This window comes from Gavia stellata, chromosome 1 (assembly GCF_030936135.1).
Source record: "Gavia stellata isolate bGavSte3 chromosome 1, bGavSte3.hap2, whole genome shotgun sequence".
Taxonomy (NCBI): Eukaryota; Metazoa; Chordata; class Aves; order Gaviiformes; family Gaviidae; genus Gavia; species Gavia stellata.
The window spans coordinates 48,913,748-48,938,620 of record NC_082594.1 but is presented as its reverse complement, the minus strand read 5'-3'; the positions used below and the strand labels follow the sequence as shown (position 1 = coordinate 48,938,620).

The 24,873-nt window shown below is 39.9% G+C and overlaps 1 pseudogene; it reads left to right on the top strand.

The window, feature by feature from the left end:
* The window catches only part of LOC132318857 (uncharacterized), a 140,644-nt pseudogene extending 118,721 nt beyond the window's left edge, over positions 1-21,923 (top strand).
* The last annotated feature ends 2,950 nt before the right edge of the window (positions 21,924-24,873 follow it).

Genomic DNA, 24,873 nt, shown 5'->3' with positions numbered 1-24,873 from the left:
TGTTTAACATACAGTATCTGGCACCGCTTTTAATGGATTAGGTAAAAAATAAGCCCTTTATAAATTTACTGCAACTGCAGTAGAAGCAGTTACTTTAGGATATAGTTCTAAACTGCCAACCTGACAAAATTAAAGATAATTTCTCTGTGTGCACTGGACCGAAAGAATTACTTTCAAGCTCTCTGATAAAGTCTCACCAAATCCAAACCAAGTTTCCAAAGGAAATGTTTCCTCATTGCTGGTTGGTCTGTCCTGGGGCTGGGAACACTGAAATGTGCTGCTTCTTACGGTCATGCCTGCCACCTAGATCTAGCAATTCCAAACTCTGTGATTCAGGAGCAATAAAAATGACAGTTTTCATATTCCCTACTATGGAATAAAGAAACCGCAAGACTCTGGGGTCTAAATAAAGTTCAGCTCTTGAGTTCTCAGTAACTACCGTGGACGTCATGGCTCTGGGTAACCTTCTTAAGGTTTTGAATTTTGAGACTGTGTCTTAAAGAGTTAGGGCATGGAGGCTAGGTTTCTTGAAAAAATCTTTCAAGACTCGTAGTGCCAAGGGCAGTGTGAATGGTACTCCGGCTTCCACAGAGCCTGTCAGTCCTCCTGCAGATGTTCAGTGAAATGGGAATTAGACAATCCCTTGCAGCTGGAGAGGCCTAGAAACTTCCAGCCAAATTTGAGCTGAAATCAAATTCTAAGGAAACAACATTCTCCGCAAACTGGAAGCTCCCCCAATTCTGCAGTTGACCTAAAGAGTAATGAGAGAGCTGTTAAAACATAGCATCAGACTATTTTGCAAATAAAAAAATAAACCCCAGAAAAAGATGCATACACTTATTTTATCTGCCATAACATTTTACCATCAGTAGCATCTGCAAAATAACTCTACCTTTCCTTATCTGCTACAGTTAACCAGGGGTGTGAACTACAGATTGAAACAGAGAGACTAGATACTTACCTTTTTCCCCTCATGTTGTCACATGTCGCTTGTTTTATGGGGCAATTTTCCTGAAGGTGATTTTCTACCTTTCTTCTCTCTTTCCATGCAATATCTTGCAGCTACCTTAGCAGCTGCTATGAACTGCTTTTTCTATATGTTTTCAGTATTCTGCTGGTTGCAAGAACATTACCATTTTCTTTCCAGACATAGCTCTCCTCCTGACAACAGGATTATCTGCCACATATCATAATTACTTGATTTTACATGGGAGTTCACTTTTATCTTCTTTTCTTTCATACCTCTGCAGTCCTTACTGGAGTTGCTATAGCAGTGAAATCCTCTGTGATGGGATGGCATATGGTACTGCTCTCAGAAAAAGTCTCAGGATTAGCTTAGAAATCTGTTGTCATTGTTGAAAAGATCTGATGATTCCATGATCATTCAGAATAAGTGTTTTCTGGTGGTTTAGTTGCCATTCTGCCATCACTGTTATTACAACTGGGGGTATCAGTAATAGCTAAAGATTAGAGATTAACTGACAAAGTTTAGAAAAGCCAGCAATTTTCGCTTTCTCTTTTTGTCAGTGACTAGATTTCATGCAGAACAGGATCATTTGCACTGCAGAGTCACTTCTTTTTCATTTAAGGTAGCTCCTTTTAATTGAGACCCAAATAGGCTGAGATGCACAGGCAAAGATGACACAGGCAAATGACACACCACACTTAGAAGACTACAACTTTGCATTTATTAAAAACAAAATAATCATAAGTGGACAACATGGGGAGGTATACAATATGACTACAAACACTAAAATTAAGGTGTCTATCTGTACGTGTTAATGTGTGAACTAGATGTCAAAACCTCAAATAGGGCAAAGTCAGAGATCCATGAAGAAATTCAGTTGCCAAAAACACACCTCTAAAACTTTTCTGTTGGAAATGCTCTAGATATCCTTTGTGGACTCCATCTGTCCTTCCTGAAGGGCACATGTCTCCCTTACTCCTGTGTCATATCTGCCAGTGTTGGGATGTTTTGACTTTTTAACTGTTATTAAGCACAGATAAAGCTGTCATGAATCAGCCTAACTTAAACATTTAATTTCTGATAATGATCATCTCAGAGCTCTTCTTTTCATGTGTGAAACCAGGAAAGAAGGATGATTTTCTTTTTTTATACCACTTTATATTTGTCTATTTGAATTTTATCTGCGTTATTGATTCACCTGTCTTGTAAGATTCTGGCACAATTCTTCATGGTCTGCTGTCATCCTCAGTACGATGAATAATTTTGTATACGCAAACATTGATATTTCACTGATCACTCTTTTTTTCCAGTACATATACCAATATGTTCAACAGCCTACATCCCAGAGCACAGGTCTGGGCACAACTCCAATTAAAAGCTCCATCCATGGAAAGACAAGATTATTTACCTATACTCTCTGTTTCCTACTTTTGAAATTACTATTCAGTTTAGCTTTTATCTCATGACTGCAAAGTTTCCTTAAAGACATTTAGTGAGGGATTTTGCCAAAAGCATTCTGAAGTCCAGTTATATCAGTGGGATCATTTGGATCCATATCCTTATAAGAACTCCAAAGGGTTTATAAGACGACATTTCCCTTTACAAAACCCCTGTTGACTCACACCTAAGTGGATCATATTTACCCTAGTGTCCACCAATTCCATCTTTTATTGAAGTGATAGAATTCTTCGACTAACTGGTTTTGACTATTTTGCCCTGTACAAATGTCAGGCTCAGTGCCCTATAATTTCCTGCATTCCTCCTGGAAAGTTTTCTAAAGATTGACATCATATTTTTTCCTTCCCACACATGTTGTCTTTTGGTACAGAGGAAGTTGTTAAGAGAAGATTATATACTGCCACTAATACCTCAGCTACTTAATCTCCGAATTTTCTTATACTCCTTAGTGGTAACCATCTAGCATACTGTTTTATTAGCAAACTATTTGCAATTAAAGAAGAAAAACAAGGCTCTGTTTAATGATGGATACATCACACTTTTACAAACTTTTAAACAAAACTTTCTAGAATCTTCTCCCTCCTTTTCTTCACCTTCATTAAAAATACATAGTCAGATATTCCTATTTTAACAAGCAAACAGAAAGAGTGAATTTTATTGGGGAAAAAAAAGAAAAAAGTTAAGAACAGACGTGATTACCATACGTTAATCTTAGACTTCCAGATTCTTTATGAGAGGTCTTGTTTTGAATTAAGACTAAATATTTAAATGACAGCCAACATGTTTCTTCTAGAAATAAAGATATCTATCAGAGTATGAAGAATGTTCACATTTTCTAAAGCAAAAAACCATGCATTTAAGTACTAAATATTTCTCATCTTCTGGTAACAAACAATAAGATTTAATATAATTTAAAAGTTCTGAAAAGAGTGCTACTACAAGAAATGCTAAAGCAGGAGGACTTCATAAAAGGACACATTTGAGAGAAGGTCACACTGACACTTAACTTCGGCTTCCATAGGTTTCTTCCAATCAGAGGCATCTAATTCTTGGTGACTTTCTATGCAGGACAGGGAATTCCAGCCATAGGACTCTACTGCTCTTTACCTGTCCCAATTTCCTGGGGTGAATGTTTTTTTGTAGGAGATTGATGTTGGGTTTACATCTTCTTCCTACTCCTGTTCTCTATTTTAAGAAAGATTCTTACAGAATTCTTCCTCCCTGCACATTAAGCAAAGTTATACTCTTACCTATCCAGGACTGGTGTACAAATGCAGATGACTCTATGAGTGTTCACAAATCTGTGTAAATGCTTGTAGAATCAGGTTTGTGTATTTCTGAGGACCTTCTTTATGATCCACAATAACCAAGCCATTTCATTTTAGAGTGCAATATTTTTTCTTTGCCTCATCAAAAACATATACACATTGTTTACTGGTCATTTAACAGGCAGAAGACACTATCAAGGTGAAGAAAAATCTGGGCAAGACAGCAGAATAAGCAAGTGCACCAGGTGCAGATCCTACAGTGAGAAAGGCTTAAAAGCCAAAACTGAAAATGTTTTGTTTCTGTCCAACAGATGCCTAAAACTCAGTAGAAGCCTGAAATTAATTCATTTTGGACGTGCAACTCTCACTACACTCAGAGACACATTGTCCTTACCCGTGCTAAGCCTGTGTCCCATACAAGTAATGCCTAGTTGCAGAAATTGAGCAAAGCACTATGCAACACTCTTCTGGGGCCAACCTGTTAAGTCTGCTCTAAGTGCCTAACACAGAAGACTATCCCACTCACAAAATGAAAGAACAGCTTCTGTTCATGGAAATGAAAAGACATAGAAATGAAAGAACAGCTTCTCTTCATAGGTACGCACCTGAAAATTAAGACCATGAGATCAAGCTACTATGAAAAAGGGGGCAGTCTTCATTATACAGAAAGCAGGAGATTCTGTTAAAAACAATCTTCAGCAAGAATTCAAACGCATTTCTTCCTCCAGCAATTGCAAGTGAGAAGGGCAGAAAGACAGGTCTCTTGCTGAGATTTCAATATGAGGCCTAGACCATTCACAAAGGAGTTCAAGATCCATGTGGTCTCAGAGCATTAGAGAAGTTAGCTTTACACCTATCTGTAAGTATACCTAAAAAGATGTTACTTCATTCTTTCCATGCTTAAGCTGAGTGGACTTAAGCCAATTCTACCCTGGAAGTCAATAGAGACACAAGCCAAACTTTATGCCAGATTTGTTAAGCTGTACCAAAAAATGTCTTTCCTGTGCCTTGAATCTCATGTTTGTTATCATTTGTGTCAACAGAACATATCTGTACGTATCAGCTGGTATATTGGGGGATGCATGGAAACTATAGTTTTGAAACCCCTTAGGCCAGGAAAAGCACAGGATGCACAGTCCCTTTATTTCTCAAAAAACACGGTCATTACTAGGCTCAAAAATAAACTGTGTCTCTCTCATGCACCTTTTTTCTTTCATAAAAGAAAGTGAAGCATGCTTAATTCTTTAAAGGATGTTTGTGACCACCTTTATGGATCCAAAGTAAATGGAAGCTTGAAACAAATCCTCAAATAGTATAAATAGAACAGAACAGAATAGAACAGAACAGAATAGAATAGAGTATTTCAGTTGGAAGGGACCTACACCGATCAGCTAGTCCAACTGCCTGACCAATTCAGGGCTGACCAAAAGTTAAAGCATATTATTAAGGGCATTATCCAAATGCCTCTTAAACACTGACAGGCATGGGGCATCCACCACCTCTCTAGGAAGCTTGTTCCTGTGTTCAACCACCGTCTTCGTAAAGAAATGTTTCCTAATGTCCACTCTAAAGCTCCCCTGCCACAGATTTGAACCATACCCACGTGTCCCATCACTGGATCCCAGGGAGAAGAGATCACATCCCTCTCCACTTCCCCTCCTCAGGAGGCTGTAGAGAGCAATGAGGTCACCCCTCTGTCTACTTCTCTCCAAACTAGACAAACATGGTGTCCTCGACCATTCCTTACAGGACATTCCTTCCAGCCCTTTCACCAGCTTTGTTGCCCTCCTCTGGACACATTCAAGTATCTCATCACCATTTTTAAATTGTGGGGCCCAGAACTGCACACAGTACTCAAGGTGAGGCCTCACCAATGCTAAATACAGCAGGATAATCACCTCTTTTGACCGGCTGGTTATGCTGTGTTTAATGCACTGCAGAATGCAGTTTGCCCTCATGGCTGCCAGAGCACAATAGGATGGCTAGATGAGAAATAACTGTATTTTCCTAGATTTTAAGTTATTAATTTTCAGTGTTCCTTACTGAACATGAAGGCTTTGTGTATTGTCCTTAGAGGATACCTAAGTATGTATGGAGTCCTGGCACGTAGCACTGAACTTGAGACCACACATGCCACATCCATAGTGGCTGGGTTTTGTGGGTTTTAGGTTATTTTATGTTCAAATATTCTGTCAATATGGTCATCTGGGTCAAAGTTAAGTAAAAATTTGAAATTCTGACTGCATCTAAGAAAAACATAGCTTTCTGCTGTCTAGAAGTAGGAAAAACCTTTAGCTTTTGAAAATTCTCTACGCTTTGAAATAGAATGTCATACATACATAATTTTCGTTTGTTCTTTAAAGCAATCCCACTAATCCCACAGCATCAGCAACACGGGCCAAGTGACACCAAACTTCTAAGAACTACTGACACATCTAGCTGAGGCAGCTGGACATCATGTAAAGAACTGTATCCTCACTTGAGATTTATTTTGAATTCCTCCTCTTTAATAGTGCCCTATTTCAGTGATTTCTCATCTATCCTTCAGGTGCTTTTTACTTTCCAGTCATTTTGTCTGATTTAAAAACTTTTCTCTTTCAGTGAAAAGACAAGCTTAGTTAAAATGGAAAAGGTCATCCTAGTCTTTCTTATGCTCTGAATTATCAATTAGTTCTGCTCGGTAGCACCTCCCCAGGCCCAGTATTTTCTCCTGAGAGATTGTGCCCTAAGGTAAATGTTCAATAATATTTTATATTTCTGTGTAGAATTCAGAATGTTCTTCATACTCAGATGCCAAAGGTTTTCCCCCGAATAGCTCACTCAGCAAGCCCTCTCTGGATATTCGTGTGTTTTTTTATTGCAGGCTGTGTTCTCTCAGTTTTCCCAATTGCACGACTGCCCAGGGAATTCTTTCTAGTAATTGTCTCCCCAGACTCACCTAAACCCCTGTCAAACAGCAGGGAAGCAAATCAACAAGGAACTTAACTCTTCGAGAGATTTTCTAGCTGTGTTGCAGTCAGCTGTCAGCTTTTCCTGTTGTCCACTACTTGGTCTCTTTTTTCTTTCAAAGCAGTATCTTTTTTTTTTTTTTCTTCCACCAAGCATCTCCACCCAGTTTACCTTCAGAGATTGCATCTTCCAGATTCCTTAGTATTAAATAAGCCAAGGGAGTTGGAGTGGAGCTATTTTTAAAGAAACAGACTCTGGTATTATGCCCTGAAACACAAAACTGGAAGTCCAATGATTCTTTGAATTTGGTTTATGAGTGTCTGAGGTACAAATACTGACAACTCCAAGCTTATTGAATAAACAAATAATAGATATGTAATAGGAGAATGAAGTGTGAGTAAAATATGGCACAACATAAAGCAGAAAAGAGAAATGAAATACAGCTTGCTAAAGATTGCCTAGCACAACACGATAAGGTGGCAACAGAAAAGAGGATATTTTTCATGTAAAGCGGCAATCAATACACCCATAACATGAGAAAGTTTCTTCAAAAGCTGCTGAGCTGCTAATGGAAAAATTAGTAAGAAAACAAAGGTCCCTGAAGAATATAATAAATCAGGGCTCCAGGCTCCTAAAGTACTTTTCATGCACAGAACGTAATGACATTTCATTTCCTACTTTTCTGCCAGGAATGCCAGGCCAGCAGGATGATAAAGAGTCTTATAAGCCTTTCTGCTTCATTTCTGTACTGGATATTTAGTAATGTGTATTAAAATAGACTACAGACACAGAAGAAAATAATGTGTTCTCATTCAGTATCCCTATTTTCTGTTCATAAATACTTCAAGACTCCTCGTAGTGATGTGCTATTTTCTACAAATAATTAGCGAAGGCTCATGCATGTTTTTCTCTTTATTTAGAAATTGAGCAGTGTATTTAGTTCTGATTTGATACATAGAATGAATTTACATGGCATAATGCAGTTAAATATCTAGATACCATGATATTGCTGATGGCATAATACAAAAATATAAAGGAATCATTTGTATGAAAAGAAGTTGCCTAACAGTCTGTAAAGCATGTAGTTTAATGCTGCTGCCTGAAGCCTGTGGCCCCAAACTGTTTTTCTAGCATGTCAATTGTTTTGGATCTGAGGCATCTAATTCTCCCTCTACATTGTAAAAGCAGCTTATGCACCTAATTTAAAATACCGATGTGGCTATGGGACAGGAACCAGAAAGTCAGATTTTGCAATATTCAGTATTGCAGTAACCATATCCTTTCTTGGTTTAGACATTTGTCTGATGTGTAAGAGAAATCTGTCTGAGAAGAACTTGAAACCAGTTTTCTTGGAAATCAATCTATTTTGAACCATGATCACAGCAAAGCGATTCCACCTACCCCAGTCTCCAGCCTTTAGCCTTCTGTGCATGCCCCACTGCATTCTTTGATAAAAACTGAGGTTTTTTCCAACAAACAGGGCATCATGAGGCCCATCTCAAATGTAAAATCTGTGAAATTTAAGAGCTGACTGCAAATAGTCCTTACCTCCAAATAATATGTTTTAATGTGTGCCTTCTTCAGTATGACAACACATAGCTTTGACTGATCTTATGTATTTTTTCCCTTAGTTTGATCATTCTTAAAATACATGTGTTTCATGTGAAATAACATTTAATATGGATCAACATAAACAATGCACCCCAGAGTGTTTGGCAAGGTCATATCTTTTAAGTATTTGATGATCAGTACTCATTTTCTTGAACAGTAAATCACAGAATCATCAAATAGTTTGGATTGGAAGGAACCTTAAAGATCATCTAGTTCCAACCCCCCTGCCATGGGCAGGGACACCTTCCACTAGATCTGGTAGCTCAAAGCCCCATCCAACCTGGCCTTGAACACTTCCAGGGATGGGGCATCCGCAACTTCTCTGGGCAACCTGTTCCGGTGTCTCGCCACTCTCACAGTAAAGAATTTCTTTCTAATATCTAATCTAATTCTACCCCCTTTTAGCTTAAAACTGTTCCCCTCATCCTATCACTACACTCCCTGATAAAGAGTCCCTGCCCATCTTTCCTGTAGGCCCCCTTGAAGTACTGGAAAGCCGCTGTAAGGTGTCCTCGGAACCTTCTCTTCTCTAGGCTGAACAACCCCCACTGTCTCAGCCTGTTCTCATAGGGGAGGTGCTCCAGCCCCCTGATTGTCTTTGTAGCCCTCCTCTGGACCCACTCCAACAGGTCCATATCTTGTACTGGGGACCCTGAGGCTGGATGCAGTACTCCAGGTGGAGTCTCACAAGAGCAGACTAGGACAGTCACCTCCCTCAGCCTGCTGGTCACACTTCTTTGGATGCAGCACAGGATACGATAGGTTTTCTGGGCTACGATTGTACATTGCCCTCTCATGTTCAGTTTTTCATCCACCAACACCCCCAAGTCCTTCTCTGCAGGGTTGCTCTCAATCCACTCATCACCCAGCCTGTATCCGTGTTTGGGATTGTCCCGACCCAGATGCAGGACCTTGCACTTGGCCTTGTTGAACTTCATGAGGTTCACGTAGGCCCACCTCTCTAGTCTGTAAAGGACTCTCTGGATGGCATCCCTTCCCTCTAGGGTATCAGCCACACCACTCAGCTTGGTGTCATCTGCAAACTTGCGGAGGGTGCACTCAATCCCACTGTCCACATTCCTGACAAAGATGTTAAATAATACTAGTCCCAGTATGAACCCCTGAGGGACCCCACTCATCACTGGTCTCCACCCAGACATCGAGCCATTGACTGCAACTCTTTGAGTGTGACTACCCAGCCAATTTCTTACCCACTGAGTGGTCCATCCATCAAATCCATGTCTCTCCATTTTACAGACAAGAATGTTGTGCGGGACAGTGTCAAATGCTTTCACAAGTCCAGGTAGATGACGTCAGTCATTCTTCCCTCATCCACCAATGCTGTAATCCCGTCGTGGCAGGCCATCAAATTTGTCAGGCACGATTTGCCCTTAGTGAAGCCATGTTGGCTGTCATCAATCACATCTCTGTTTTCCATGTGCTTTAGCATAGTTTCCGGGAGGATCTGCTCCGTGATGTTGCCAGGCACAGAGGAGAGACTGACTGACTTGTAGTTCCCCAGTTTTTCCTTTTTTCCCTTTTTAAAAAGGAGAGTTATGTTTCCCCTTTTCCAGTCACTGGAAACTTCACCAGTCTGCTACAACTTTTCAAATATGATGGATAGTGGCTCAGCAACTTCATCTGCCAGTTCCCCCAGGACCCTAGGATGCATCTCATCAGGCCCCATGAACTTGTGCACTTTCAGGTTCCTTAGATGGTCTCAAACCTGATCTCCTACGGTGGGTGGTACTTCATTCTCAGTACTTCAGCTGGAGTAAAAATACACCAGTATTTTTCCTCAAATTACTCTTGCAATAATGTATATGCATGTATGGTGGTGTAAATACATTTGCAGCTACCTAAGAATAGCCACAAAAACTTGAAGTATTAAAAATTCATGACAATAACAACCACAACCCATAAATAAACAATGGCCTAAATGTTAGGTCACAAAATACCAAGTCACTAGTCTGGTACGTGAACTTTTGCTTCATTCATGATACTTTCTGCGCATGAGCCAATATTAACCACTCAAGAAATGCTATTTAATGACTTCTATAAAATTAATTTACAATGACAGTTGCATTTTACTATTTGGCCCAGAGGCATATTGGTTTTACTGAAATTAAAATTAAGTTTGAAAGGGCATTGAAATCAAGGGAGTTGTTTCAACTAAAACTTCCAGTGGAAATATTTATGTAGGTTTATTTTATGCAACAAAAAGGGCTAGCTATAATATGTAAGAACCTATTCAAAATATAAGGGAGAAAACTATTCTTTAAAGATTTTGTTTCAACAAAAAAAAAGTCAGAGGTCAAAACAAACATACCCTATTAGTCGAACTAATATTGTTACTTATGGCTAAGTCATAACATTGTCTGAAGCATTAATACATTCATTAATAACATATTAATAGTTCTATTATATTATTTGTATATGTATTTATATTTAAATAAGCAGAACACATGCACATTTTATAAAAATGAACAATGTGGTAGTTGTTTTTACTATATCTGTCAAGGTTTTCCTTTTCCATTAAGAAGTTTTTTATGAAGAACTCTGAAAGTATTTTAACTTGCCTTGTATTAAACATCATTATACATAGTCCTTTGCATGCATAATTTCTACTTCAGGATTGCCATCTCCATGGGTGTGGCCATGGAACATACTATATTCTCTTTTGTTTGAAATGTGGAGGTTCCTTTATAAGTTCTATTGGGAATAAAAAATTTAAATGTCTTGAGACCAATTACTAAATAGTTCATTAAACAATGTGGGTAACAACAATTCTGTGAAATTCCCTCCAAGTTGTCCCTGATTTCCACGCACAGTTGAATCCATTTTTCTCCTGTTCCACCTCCTGGTTCCTACCTGCAGTAAGCTGCTTCTATTCCTGAATCATATCTAAGGATTCCTGTTTTCCAGTTTCCTGTACAGGGTGGTAGCATGGCTGGATTAGGCACTTATTTGAAGAATAATATAGAATTCTTGCTTCGGTTAACCATGCTTGTTCATGATTTGGCAAGTGAATGCCTCCAGTTCTGGTTCACTTCTATTTTTGACAGCTTCTTGCAAAATAAGTTCCTGTGCACTTCTTAGTCCCTCTCCTGCACTTAGCCATCTGAATAATTAAGATATTACTACTGCATCACTATGGTGCTATGAAAAAGCAGTTCCTCTACAGTGTATTGACTTGGACTGGATTAATAGCAAGGGATTACATTTAGGCATTTAGATTCATTTATTTTCTTCAGCTTCTCTGTAACTAATCCTCAGAGAGATCATCTAGCACATCTTTCTCTCTTGGTTCATCTATTATAGCTTATATAAGCTAGTTTACATAAAGTGAGCAAAGATTAGATTGTGATCACTCCACTTATCCAATGAAATGCAATTTCATTCGGTAACTAGCTTCAAAGAAAGGCAAAGCAAATGAAAAAGAGTGTGAAATGGCTTCCGTGTGTGGAATATTCAAATAGGCTGGGATTCTTCAGCATGGGAAAAACACAGCTTGGGAAAAGGGGGATATAAGAGTGGTATACATACTCATGAGTATGAGGAAGAGAAGGGATAGGAGCTGATAGGTCCTCATCTCTTCCAGTGAAAGAGGAAGGGACCATCAGCAGAGACAAATAGGGTGCAAGTTCAGAGCAAAGCAAGTGAAGTTTTTTTTCATGCAGTGGGCAGCAGAGCTGTGGAACTCCTTGCCAAAGGACATAGCAGTTGCAAAGAGTTGACAAGGTTCATGTGAAGCTTGAATGGCCACCTGGAAGAGTCGTGCATTGAGGATGATTAAGGAAAGAAGCCACACTGGACTCTAGAAATACCCTGAGCTGAAATCAGCTGGAATCTGACAGCATATTAGGAAACCATGTGCCTGTCCTGCCCATCCTCTTTGCTGAGTGCCTACTTATGACCAGTGCTGTAGACAGACTTTGGGTCTAGATGGACAAATGGACTAAACCAGTATTTCTGTTCTTCTGTTTCAACCCCATAAATTTCAGGAAAGTGTTTGTTGTTCTATAAAAAGAGAGAGAAGTTTGTACACATCTCCACTCTCATTTTCTCACCCATCATTGCTTTACCAAACTTGATTTTTTCCAGTAGCCACCTGGGAATGGATTTCCTGCTGGCTAATTACTCTAAAAGCTGACAAACCTGTCGACTGCTCTCACCACAGCAGCTGTTCAGACATTCCATTATATATAACCCGTGTAATTCTCCCCTGTTAACTTGCCAAACAGCATGCAGTTGGCTAAGAAAACAAGTCATGGCAATTGTTCCTTTATGTCTGGCATGCATCACCTCCTCGGTAACTTAGATCACAAAAATAGCATGTGTTTCTTAACTATATTGCCTGTGCACTCCTGCCCACATCAATACAGATAATAACGGAGCAGTCTTCTGGTAATGGAACAGGTAATTACACAACTCTCACAAACATTCTTATATTACTCATGAATTCATACAGCAAAATATGCTAAACATTGTTATTCTGACCCAATTTTGATATTTTGCATGTGTTGTGATTCTCTCTGCAGGTAGATTGTGCACATTGTCCAGACAATCACTACACAATCGTTACAGACAAAAGCTAGACTAAGGTGGAGTCAAGTTTAGGATTAAATAACTACAATGACACAATACCTTTTAGAAAACCAGTTAAAAGAAATTTAAATATGCGTAGGCATCAAAATAATCATTTAGGGCATCCAAACAATCCTACCTCTGCCATAAAATAAGTCCATAAAATAAGTCCATAAAATAATTATATTGTTATAAAATTATATTTGTGTCTATTTTCAAAGATTGAATTACATGTGAAAAAACCCAATAATTTTTCCCTTTGGGATTCTTCCTACTAAAATGTTAAACAAAAGTGCCACTCTCATTTCCATCCACACTTCCGCTGCATGTCTTTTCATATTACATAGGTCCTGATATTTTACATTCATCAGTAGAAATAATCCACACATGAAATTGGTAAAATCCTGGTGGGGCTGACATCAGCAGTGATGCGTCAACATTTTCATGTAGTTTTCAAAGAATCTCACTCTTCCACCCTGTTTAACAAAATCAGGTGTGAATAATCTCTTTCATCTTAAACACTTATTCCAACCAAGAAAAACGTTTTAAACAGCAAAAATAAAAAATTTACTTACCATGTCTTAGAGGGTGTTAGGATTTGCATGTCTTCCTGCAGTCACATGTGTCAAGGGAAAATGGTATTCTAACTAGTGCCTCTATAACATGAAAGAAACCTTGTCCATAGAATGATGTACCATTAGTATTACAAAAAGTGTTAGAATATCTCTAATATGAGATATTAGCATGAGAATGAGTTATCTTACTTTTGTATATCCATTGCTATCACGTAACAGTTCTTTTTCTGCTGATATTGTATTGATGGGGTGCTTTATTACAGCAAGACTTCTTATATTACTGCAGGCTGTGAAAATGTTATTTTAACTTCTTTCAGAATAATGTCACAACCTGTCCATTAAAATTAACCATTAGCATGTGAACTGGAAGCTGCTTAGCAGCACAATCTCTTCAGCTAATAAAGACCATTCCTCCCTCCCCAACCCCCCAAATGGTGAAGTGGGCCATTGTAAGTCTGAACTCCTTATTAGAACTGTTTGCCCCATTTACAACTGTCACTGAGGGTCATTCAGAACGCAACCTGCCTGAACTTTACCTTCACCCGGTAACCCTCAAAACTATCCATTATAATACTCATCAACCTTAGAAGGAATGAAACAGAAGAGAAAGCTATTGGGCAAGAACAAAAGTTTCAATGAAAGAAGAGTTTGCAACAGCATTCTTGGTAGGATGATATTTTTTCACTTCTTTGAAAAAGTAACAGCAAATAAGGCCCCAAAAAAAGAATAATGAGTCTGAAAACCATCATAGTGGAAACAGTGCTAAATACAGATAGGAAATAAACTATAAAAGGACCTTGGGCACAAACAGAAAGAAGGTAATTATTTCATGACTCTGTTTCCTCCCTTTTAGTTACTGAGATTATAACTATATTTTATTGCACAGGCCAAGCAGTCACAGAAGTCAAGATGTCTGTTTGTGCTTGTGCAAGTATAGCCAGAAGAAATTTGTGCTGGCAAGCGAGTCTATCAGCTTTGACTAATGACATCCAGCAGGTCTTATTTCCTAAGGGACGGATTAATTTCTCATTAATGACAATTGTAAAGATGATATCACAATTCATTACCCATTTCACTGCCCAGAAAAAGACTTAAGGACATCAGTGTTCTGCCTCAGCATTGAAAAAAAAATTTCTTTTTTTTTGCTTGATTCAGATGTGTAAAATCAAAATTCTTATGCTGTTGAGTGAATGAATGTAGCTGTGTCAAAATCCTCTCTCACAACACAACATATGCAAATGCCACCTTTTGGACTCATCAAAAGGACTCCAAATCCCTTGCCTTGTCCCAAAGAGAAGTTCATCAAGTCCAATGAGAACCAAAAGAGAAATCGTGCTGCCAGAAGCTCATTCAAATGCATTGAATATGTTCCTTTCCCTGCCCTCCACACACCCATTGCAGCAGGACCTCTGGGAAGGTTTTACCTTTACAACTTTTGCCATGTAAAACTTCCTTTTGGCAACTCCAAGAAATTTATTTGAGCCAGACTGTTGGATATACCATCTTTCACACCAAAGACTCACAAACTGCTTAAGAATAAGCAGCTATTTGACAACATGAAGCAAGGCTACTTGGCAGTTTAGGACAGGAAGTACAGAGAGTTACCATATACAGCTTTAAAAAATTGGGGCAATATCCAAACTGGAATGTGGCCAAGACACTAGATCTAACAATTCTATTCCCACAAGCTCTGAGACATTTATTTCTTAATCCCCTAAATCTACTTTAATTGTGTGTAAGGAAATGTCTGTGTTAAAAGAAAAAAATATAAGGGTTACTGTAGTTCTTTTACAGCTCTTTGTCTGCACACACCACTCAAATCAAGTTTCCTCCCCACTATTACACTTTCCAATTACTGATCTCTTCTAATCTGTTCCTGTTTCCTATCATTTTCTCAGTTACTCTGCTTCTCTTGACTCTACTTCATTAATTTACTGCTAGCTCTTCCTGCCTGCTGCTCCCCATTCTAACCCTTTAATGAGTACCTTCTGAAGTTGATTAAGGTACCAGAGAAACCCTAATTCTCACTGCCAGTTGACTGATAAAAATGTGGAATAGATAAATGTGATTGAACAGCTGTCTTGTCCTACCACTTAATTCATTATTTTTTCCTGCATTTATCCTTACAACTTTTGCCATTTCACATAGTTCTGTAACTCGTGCATTAAATCAGTTGTTCTGCTTTGTGATTACTTGGCAGATAACAAGTTTTTAGAGGTCCCTGGATCATGGATTTTGAATAACAAAGGAGTTCTTTCTTTGGGATGTTATATTTTTCACGACACTCAGCAACAATACAAATAATCATTCAATTTTCTGGGAGTTGTGGGAGATCATATGTATTAAATATTTGCTCATGTCAGGTTTTGTTGGTTTTGGAAAGTCATTTGAAGATGTAGTCTCTATCACTTTTTTCAGAGATAGCATTGTGGTACTGTGCATGAAGAGATTGATACTTATTTTGCTGGGTACTTTAAACACCATAAATGAATTCCACTGATAAAAAGGATTATATGTAGAATCTGTACAATAGTAAAAATAAAAACCTAAAGCAGATTAGGTTTTCAAAGTGAAATTTAAGAAATGGACAGGCACTAAGGGATTGGGGATGTCGATTTTTTTGAGAAGTGTTCATTATTTAGAATCTCATTTACATTCATAGGCAGATTTTTAAAAGTCTCAATGATTTAGAATAGCATAGCCAAGAAATGTGTTGTAATCTCCACTGCAATAACTATGTATCAACATTTTAGAGAGGTTTGTATGTATTACATCGACACAAACTACTCTTCTGCAGTGTCCGTATAAACCATGCTTGCAAGACGCTCTGAAGTATACACTCTGTTGGGTGGAGTTCTGATTTCATTTCTGGCAATGGTGCATGCTTCAAAGGCTGTAGAGTATAATGTCAATTCAATATTACATGGCTGTTTCCGAAGAGGAAGTAACTCCTTAGAACAGGGTGGAGTCTCCACAGATGTTTAGCCTGGAGGCTATGAGGGTCCCTGGAAAATAAATGAGCTATGGCTGGACAAATAATAATTCTGTATTTGCAACTGTATTGTTTGGAATAAAAAAAAAAAAAGAAGCTCAGAATAGTTTACAAGTTAGCCCTAAACCAAAACTCTTGAATTATATGATAAACTAGAATAAATAGCACCAAAAGATAGATTTTCCTAAAAAAAAACAAAAAAAAAAAAACCAAACACCCCACAAACAAGCAGATAATAAGGAAGATCATGCAAATTGTACCAAATTAACTAAACAAACCCACTATTTCCATTTTAAACCAAAGTAGAACTTCAATCCAAATACAGTTCCTCTTTTCATGATATAAAAAGGGTGACAGTTTCTAAAACTGAATTTTCAAATGGAAAGTTGTTGTGAATCACCACACTCCTGCCCTAACTCCCTTCAGGCTTCCTCATCTGACTGAAGCCTTTGTTTAGAGAAAGTGAACATGACTTGATTAGATGAGATTAAGTTTGACTAGATTCACCTGCCCCCTGTTTTTCATCTATTCACTTTTCTTCTTGTAAGGAACTGATCACTTACAGCAGGATAGAAAGGGGAAGAAAAAGCATAAAAAAAAAAGAAAAAAGAGAGCAAGAGAATACTTTTAACATCTTATTCCATTTTACCTAATAACTTAATTGCTCATTTAGAACATTTGTTTCCCATGCAACAGGAATTATGATTCCTGCAGCAAAACTAAACAAATGTGGAAAACTTAGGGCATTTCACAAGAGCATGCAATCTGCAGGTAACAGTTTTCTATGTCAAACAAATTCAGTTGCCAGCTGTTTCTTTAATAGCTGTAAGAGACTCAGAAATCAATTTAACAGTAAGAGAGAGATTTCCAAAGGCCAGTCTGTCACAGACATGCCCAACTTGTGTATACCAACTATCCTAACAAGACTTAGATAGATACAACTTGCCTTTGGTATTTTTGACAGCCTGAGCCTAGAGATTTGTTCCAATGCAATGACCTCATCTTTATAAGAATACATTAATGAGTAAAGATGTATTGAATAAAGAGTTAGATCTCAATGGAAGCAGGTGGGTGCTTGAAATAATCGAAATAATTCATCCTGCTTGCCAAGAAATCTAACTTTATGCTTTACCTTTTCTAATCCTACTTTTAAAAACACTTAAACAACTAGGATTTTAATAAATGTTGCTGGCTTTTTATTCTTTTGTATAATTCAGAAATGTACAGAGAGAAATAATTTCAGACTTAAGAATTGCAACTTGATGACAGTATTGTTACTTCTCATTCTTCACTAAGAGGAAGGAACAAGAATTACTTGCATACAAACTTTGCATTACAAGGTCAGTATTTTGACATATATATGTCATAAATCCAGCAGTTTTCAACCAGACAGCCACCTGAGGTGGGATGCATTTCACTTAGTGTCAAGTGTCTAAAAATTAGAGGTCTAGGCTATGTTAGTCATCTTGATTGCTCAATTATCAATGAAAATGGGCATCTCCCAAGAGAAATTCAGGTCTCCTCTAGATAAATGTTCAAGACAGATGAGATTAATGTTTCTTTATAGGTTCCTGTCTCCTTCCAGCTATTGTAGAGATAGTACAGACAAGAAGTTCAGACTTCAGGCATACATTTCTGATAGTAAAGGTAGATATCGGGGGTCCCATTCAAAGATTCAGTCATTCAGGTAATATTTTTTTATAAGGCGTCTAAGCTTAAGCTCTTGAGTAACTCAAGATTTTCAAAAGCAGTGTATAATTAGAAAATCAGATTACAAGTGTGTGGGCACAAAAAATCAATGAGTCTAACTGGAGGGACCCACTTTTGAAATTCTTGGTGTGGTACTTTGACCTTGAAGATTTCATGAAACAGATCTCTATTTCATTAAATAATTTTGTATAAATAACTAAATAATTACAGTAATGGACTGCTGTGAATACAGTGGTTTTATCTCTGCCAGTTTTATGGTGCCATTAAATATTTTTGTTATAGCTCCTTAAGTTGGCAATAAAATACAATATCAGATTCATTCTCCTTCCCCCTCCCCAAGGAAATATCAGTGTATGGCAACTGAAATAAAAAATTATTTAATTTAAATTTCAGAATTTATTAGATAATTTCATGGTCTTGAGGATCCCTAGTTTATGAACTGTGAATGCTGTCATTATTCTAATATAATATTAATGAAATCCGGGCTATTTCTTATTGCAAAGAACTCTGAGTTTTCATTTCTTTTACCGAGAATTGATAAGGTGTGTGTGAGTCTTTAATTCACATAAATACACAAGGAAAACTTAATTGTAAAATGTTAGTAAGACTAAGAATTAAAAAATAAAATAAAAATAGACAATATCAAAATTTCTATTGTACCAGGAACCAAAATCTCTCCTTCCCTGCCTCTTTCATCCCTAAATTATTATATGCTCCTGACTTTAACACTATTCTTAAGTATGGTACTACAGAATATCCCTACCTCATTTAAACATTACAATGGAAGTTGTTCATTTAGAAAACACCTACTCAATATTATATTCAGCTCTCATTGTTTAGCTTCTGACCTTAGACACCATTTAAGTTTTGAGTATTATTCGTACATAAAACTGAGGCCTTAAAAAATTTCCTGCAGAACGGTTCCTTGCTCCAGCCCCAAACATTGTCTCTGGTCTTAACTAGTGGCTTTAAACTAGATTTGAAGGGGGAAGGGGATGAAACCAGGCTGCCTAGAGATGAGCCTAGGGGTGGCATGCCAATGTTGGGGGCGAAATCGATAGCCCAGCTCAAGTGCATCTACTCCAATGCACGCAGCATGGGCAGCAAACAGGAGGAGCTGGAAGCCATTGTGCAGCAGGACAACTATGATGACGTCGCCATCACAGAAACATGGTGGGACGACTCGCATTACTGGAGTGCTGCAATGGAGGACTATAAGCTCTTCAGGAGGGATAGGCAAGGAAGGAGAGGCGGTGGGGTGGCTCTGTACGTTAGGGAGTGTTTTGATTGTATAGAGCTCAACGATTGTGACGACAAGGTTGAATGCTTATGGGTAAGGATGAGGGGAAGGCTAACAAGGCAGATGTCCTGCTGGGGATCTGTTACAGACCACCCAGCCAGGACGAAGAAGACGACGAAGCATTCTACAAGTGACTGGCAGGAGTCTCACAGTCGCTAGCCCTCGTTCTTGTGGGGGACTTCAACTTACCGGACATCTGCTGGAAATATAACACAGCAGAGAGGAAGCAGTCCCAGAGGTTCCTGGAGTGTGTGGAAGATAACTTCCTGACACAGCTGGTAAGGGAGCCTACCAGGGGAGGTGCCCTGCTTGACCTGCTGTTTACAAACAGAGAGGGTCTGGTGGGAGAAGTGAAGGTCGGAGGCCGTCTAGGGCTTAGTGACCATGAAATGATTGAATTCTCAATTCTTCGTGAAGTAAGGAGGGGGATCAGGAAAACTGCTAAGATGGACTTCCAGAGGGCAGACTTTGGCCTGTTCAGGACACTGGTTGAGAGGGTCCCTTGGGAGATGGTCCTGAAGGGCAAAGGGGCCCAGGAAGGCTGGACCTTCTTCAAGAAGGAAATCTTGAAGGTACATGAGCAGGCAATCCCCACGGGCCATAAGGCGAGCTGGCGGGGAAGACGACCGGCCTGGCTGAATGGGGAGTTTTTGCTGAGACTCAGGGAAAAAAGGAGAGTTTATCACCTTTGGAAGAAGGGGCAGGCAATGGAAGAAGAGTACAAGGATCTCGTTAGGTCATGCAGAGAGGGAATTAGAAAGGCAAAAGCCCAGATAGAGCACAATCTGGCCACGGTCGTACGGGATAACAAAAGATGTTTTTACAAGTATATTGACAACAAAAAGAGAGCCAAGGAGAATCTCCATCCTTTACTGGATGTGGAGGGGAACATTGCCACCAAGGATGAGGGAAAGGCTGAGGTACTTAATGCCTTCTTTGCCTCAGTCTTTAATAGCCACACCAGGTATCCTCAGGGTATTCAGCTCCCTGAGCTGGAAGACAGGGATGGAGAGCAGAACAAACTCGCCATGATCCAGGAGGAAGCAGTTAACGACCTGCTCTGCCACCTGGACACTCACAAGTCTATGGGGCCTGATGAGATCCACCAAAGAGTACTGAGGGAGATGGCAGAGGAGCTTGCAAAGCTGCTCTCCATCAACAGTCCTGGTTAACAGGGGAGGTCCTGGACGACTGGAGGCTTGCCAACATGATGCCCATCTACAGGAAGGGCTGGAAGGAGCATCCGGGGAACTACAGGCCTGTCAGCCTGACCTCGGTGCTGGGGAAGATTATGGAGAGGTTCATCTTCAGGGCACTAACAGGGCACGTGCAGGACAACCAAGGGATCAGGCCCAGCCAGCACAGGTTCATGAAAGGCAGGTCCTGCTTGACCAACCTGATCTCCTTCTATGACCAGGTGACCCGCCTAGTGGATGAGGGAAAGGCTGTTGATGTTGCCTACCTGGACTTCAGTAAAGCCTTCGACACTGTCTCCCACAGTATTCTCCAGGAGAAGCTGGCGGCTCATGGCTTAGACAGGTGCACTCTTCGCTGGGTAAAAAACTGGCTGGATGGCCAAGCCGAGAGTTGTGGTAAATGGAGTGAAATCCAGTTGGCGGCCATTCACAAGCGGAGTCCCCCAGGGCTCAGTTTTGGGGCCAGTTTTGTTTAATATCTTTATCGATGACCTGGATGAGGGGATAGAGTGCTCCCTCAGCAAGTTTGCAGACGACACCAAGTTGGGCGGGAGTGTCAATCTGCTTGAGGGTAGGAAGGCTTTGCAGAGGGATCTGGACAGGCTGGATCAATGGGCCGAGGCCAATTGGATGAAGTTCAGCAAGGCCAAGTACCGAGTCCTGCACTTGGGTCACAACAACCCCATGCAATGCTACAGGCTTGGGTATGAGTGGCTGGAAAGCTGCCCTGCAGAAAAGGACCTGGGGGTGTTGGTTGACAGCAGTGTGCCCAGGTAGCCAAGAAGGCCAACGGCATCCTGGTCTGGATCAGAAATACTGTGGCCAGCAAGTGCAGGGAGGTGATCGTGCCCCTGTACTGGATGCTGCTGAGGCCGCACCTTGAATCCTGTGTTCAGTTTTGGGCCCCTCACTACAAGAAGCACATTGAGGTGCTGGAGCGTGTCCAGAGAAGGGCGATGAAGCTGGTGCGGGGTCTGGAGCACAAGCCTCATGAGGAGCAGCTGAGGGAACTGGGGTTGTTTAATCTGGAGAAGAGGAGCCTGAGGGGAGACCTTATTGCTCTCTACAACTACCTGAAAGGGGGTTGCAGAGAGGTGGGTGTTGATCTCTTCTCCCAAGTGATGAGTGACAGGACAAGAGGAAATGGCCTCAAGTTGCACCAGGGTAGGTTTCGGCTGCATATTAGGAAAAACTTCTTTACTGAGAGAGTGGTGAAACACTGGAATAAGGTGCCCAGGGAGGTGGTGGAGTCACCATCCCTGGAGCTGTTCAAGGAACGTGTGGACGTGGTATTGCGGGACATGGTTTAGTGGGCATGGTTGTGTTGGGTTAATGGTTGGACTTGATGATCTTACAGGTCTTTTCCAACCTTAGTGATTCTGTGATTCTGTGATAGTGCTTTGTTTTTCTCATTTATTCTATTCTTTCCGAGGTGACAATGTTGCTTCCCCTCCTCTCACTTCCAGAATTCTTTTCTACGCTAGGGAAAGTTTCAGGTTTAGCAAAATATTTGAAACAGAAGAAGAATGTTTCATGGAAAAACTTTTGTTTCTCCCTGTTTCTTTAACACTGATAAAACTCTCATTTGTTTATGTTCACATGAGTAAGATCTGACTGTGTTACAACAGCTGACATATTTCTTTTGTAATACCTATGGAAACTGAAGATCATGCAGTTATTCCAATCTTGTAAGTGAGGTTATACCTGAGGATCTGATTCAACACTAGGTTTAGAAGTCTAAATTTCTATTATATTAAATGTGTGTGGTTACATCCAGGAGAGTTGTCAGGAAATTTGTTGCTTAACTTGCCTACCTGCCAGACTTTCTCTAAATATACAATATTGTAGACAAATCTTCCCAGAGCACCTAGAGCTTGTTGTTCTGCATACCCAGTAAGGCTGCTGCCTTTGCTCAGTTAAACACCTAGGCTTGCTCTGAAGTGGCTAAGGTTGTTGAGATCCAGCAGACAGAGCTGTGGCACCTGTGTCACCGAGAGCCCAGAGGTTGTTTGGCAAGGCAAGGACTGATTAAATGTAATTCAAATTCCACTAAGCTCAAATGAAAATAGGGATAACTCAAATGAAAATATCAGGGCAGTGCACATTGTTTAGTAGGTAGAGAACTTAGCGTAAGGCACGTTTTATGCCCTACTAAGCCTGAGGGCATTTGTACCTACATCTGTCCTAGCCCAAGGAAGTGCCTTTATCCCTAGTCTATGTAGTTGTGTGAGTGACAGCCTTTCCCCAATTAAACCTGAGCTTCTGTGCAGCCAGAAAAGCAAATTCATACACAGAATTCCAGGCTTACTCTTAATGTTTCCAATGTGAAAAGGCAGCATTTTTACTGATTTATGGTTTTGTTGAGGTTTTTTTTTCATCTGTTATAAATTACAAAAAGGTCCATCCTCTTCAGCATTTTAAGTCCTTGCTTCAGAACCTGGAGGCTCAGGTGAAGGTGAAGTCATAAGAATCATTCTTCTACTATGAAAAAATTGAAAGCTAGTCCTTTGTAGGGAGAAGAGGGCTGAGGGTGTTCTTCTATTACTTCAGAAATAGCAAATTTTCCTGGAATTTTCTAAAATGAGGAAGAGCACATTGGTGGGGTTTTTTAATCAAGGATTTTGAAATAAGGTCTTATTATTGAAATCACTTTCATTTGTAGGAAGTGCTACGGTCACATTTGGCTGGCAGATATTGTTATCCATTGCTATCTGTACTGTTTTCCATATTCGTATTTCGGTTTTAAATCCTGTGAATTAGTAATTACAGATTATATTGGCCAAAGTAATAAAATCCCTAAAGGTTATTGTGATGACTGTCATTTTGGTGTCTGACTCACGGCGAGAAGTCTTCATGTAGTACTTCATAACAAATTAGAGTTTTCTGAAACAAAACAATGCAAGTATGTGGCTGTCCAGAGCAGGTCATTAAGAGTAACATTCATATATATATGACATTTATACCTATGTTCAGGCTTCACATCTCATAGAATGAATCATAGAATAGTTTATGTTTGCAGTGACCTTAAAGTTCATCTGGTTACAACCCCCCTGCCATGGGCAGGGACACCTTCCACTAGATCAGGTTGCTCAAAGCCTCGTCCAACCTGGCCTTGAACGCTTCCAGGGATGGAGTATCTGCAACTTCTCTGGGCAACCTGTTCCAGTGCCTCACCACCCTCCTAGTGAAGAATTTTTTCCTAATATCTAATCTAAATCTACCCTTTTTCAGCTTAAAGCCATTACCCCTTGTCCTATCACTACATGCCCTTGCAAAAAGTCCCTCTCCAGCTTTCTTGTAGGCCACTTTCAGGTACTGGAATGCTGCTAAAAAGTCTCCCCAGAGCCTTCTCTTCTCCAGGCTAAACAGGCCCAACTCTCTCAGCCTGTCCTCATAGGAGAGGTACTCCAGCCCTCTGATCATCTTCGTGGCCCTCCTCTGGACTCACTCCAACAGGTCCATGTCCTTCTTATGTTGGGGGCCCCAGAGCTGGACACAGTACTCCAGGTGGGGTCTCATGAGAGCAGAGTAGAGGGGGAGAATCACCTCCCTCAACCTGTGGGCCACGCTTCTTTTCATGCAGCCCAGGTACAGTTGGCTTTCTGGGCTGTAAGTACATACTGCCAGCTCACATTGAGCTTCTCATCAACCAACACCCCCAAGTCCTTCTCCTCAGTGTCGACAGCCTGGAACATCCTCTGGAGAGGCAGGTTGGCTAGACTCAGATGTGCACAGTGGTGCACTGTGGTTTTAATTGCATACTTTAAAGCACATCTGAGGCATTCCTTCTTTAATACAGTAGATTCCTCAACTTGAGGGTGTTCTAACCCACAGTGCCCACAGAGTGCCCTTCCCATTAGGCTTAATCCCTTTGTAAGAAACTGAGTCCGTCATTGGCTCTCAGACTGGTTAGTATTTTACTTCAATTTTTAAATACGTAACTTAGATTTTATCAGCAGCAAAATAGGTAGAAAAAGAAATATTTCAAATATTTTTAACACTTAATTTCACTAAGAAAACATTATATTTATAATGTACAGAAAATCTAATTTATAGCCAAATAATGCGTGCTTTTTATAGGTGTTGTGGTTTAACCCTGTTAAGCAGCTAAGCCCCACACAGCCACTGACTCACTCCCTCACAGCAGGATGGGAAAGAGTTGGAAGGGTAAAAGTGAAGAAACTCGTGGTTGAGATAGACATTTTAACAGGTAAAGTAAAAGCTGCGCATGCAAGCAAAGGAAAACAAGGAATTCATTGG